This window comes from Cynocephalus volans, chromosome X, assembly GCF_027409185.1.
Source record: "Cynocephalus volans isolate mCynVol1 chromosome X, mCynVol1.pri, whole genome shotgun sequence".
NCBI classification, from domain to species: Eukaryota; Metazoa; Chordata; class Mammalia; order Dermoptera; family Cynocephalidae; genus Cynocephalus; species Cynocephalus volans.
The window spans coordinates 170,061,171-170,062,952 of NC_084478.1; positions in this window are offsets into that span (position 1 = coordinate 170,061,171).

Here is a 1,782-nt window from a genome sequence, read left to right on the forward strand (position 1 = left end):
AGATACCATCTAACCCCAGTTAGGATGGCTAAAATCCAAAAGATTCTGAACGATAAATGCTGGCGAGGTTGCGGAGAAAAAGGAACTCTCATACATTGTTGGTGGGACTGCAAAATGGTGCAGCCTCTATGGAAAATGGTATGGAGGTTCCTCAAACAATTGCAGATAGATCTACCATACGACCCAGCTATCCCACTGTTGGGAAAATGTTTTAAAGATTAAAGACTACTGATTGGTCCCCCTTGCCCAGGCAGCCCCCTCCTTAGAATGCCATCTCCTATATCCCCATTCACGTGTGCACGGGCACACGCACACACACATGCATACACATACACGCACACGCACACACGCACGCACGCACACATGCACACGTACACGCGCATGCGCACACAGGCGGCCTTTGGGGAAGCACAGGCAGTGGGTCAGGCCACTCCCAGGCAGTGGGTGGGTGTCTGGCAGCACAGGGGACCGAAGGGAGAGGGGAAGGTCACTTCCCAGTCATGGGTGGGGCGCAGATCATGCCAAGGCCGTGAGAAGGGCATGGACACCATCTGGAGGGCCGTCAATGGCAGGCGCCCTTCCTGGTCAGCGGGCAGTGCCTTGAGGATCAGCTGAGCTGCTCAGAGCAGGGCAGCCTCTCCATTCCCAGACAGCCTGGTCCTTCCCATGCGTGGCTGCCATTCACTGTCCCCAAGTGGAAGCGGGGAGGGTAGGACGGGGTGTTCAGAGAAGACCAAGGTCGAAAGGCCAACCGGGGCTTCCCACCAGGTCCCCACCCTGAGAGTCCGGGGTCCAGCACAGGAGCCTTCTGGAGGCCGGTGGCCCTCCGTGACCTGCACGGGGTGACACCAAGGGCAGACCCACCAGCCCTGGTAGGTAGGGCTGGGCTCTTCCCCGGTCCATATTAGGCTGGCCTTTGCCGTCCCGATCCCCCTACTGAAAGACAGAGGGCCCGACTCAGGCACAATCTCTAGGTAAGGGGCTCAGGAATCTGAACAGACCAGGGAGAGGCTGTTCTTGTCAGACGGGTGAGAGATGATGCCAGCCTGGCCTAGGGTTGCCTAGGGAGCGTGGACAAGACATATCGAAGGGAATCGATTGGTGGAAGGTGAGATGAATGCAGGGGGCCTGTGGAAATGCATGTCACCAAGACAGAGAACATAGGAGAGGAAAACACTTGGAGAGTGGGGGAGAGAGATCGGTTGAGAGCTGGTTGGGTGTCAGGTGACTACAGAGCATCCAAGTTCATGTGGCTGTAGTGATCCAAAGCCCAGGAATTCAAGACAGATGTTGAGCATGTCTTACTTAGCAATCACCTTCCTCGAATGTATACACACAGGCCCTGTCACCTGTGAGGCTTCATCATCACAGACTATGCCTAATGGGTTCTAAAATGTATTTAATACATTCCCAGCAAGTCCTCTCTGATTCAGAAACACAAAGGCTTTGACTGCCAGAGCGCTTGCAGGGACTGGTGCTCTGGGGTTATTTGCTGAGCAGCCCCGTCTATGTGCGTAGTTTTTGTGTTCGCGCGCACTTGTGTTTATACGTGAGTGCATGGAAAGGGCAGAAGAAAAAACCCATTGTGTAATATTTAGGACATGCTGATGAAGGAAACTGTCACGTGCCCTCTGGAGGAACCACTGTCAAGGCAGAACGAGCACTGTGTAGAGAGTTTAGAAAGGGGTGTTTCCTGGAAGCAAGTCAAAGCTGCAGACAGGGAAGCTGTGGAGCGTTGGCCCCGAGGCTCAGTGACTTCGGGGACTTCATAATAGCACAGTC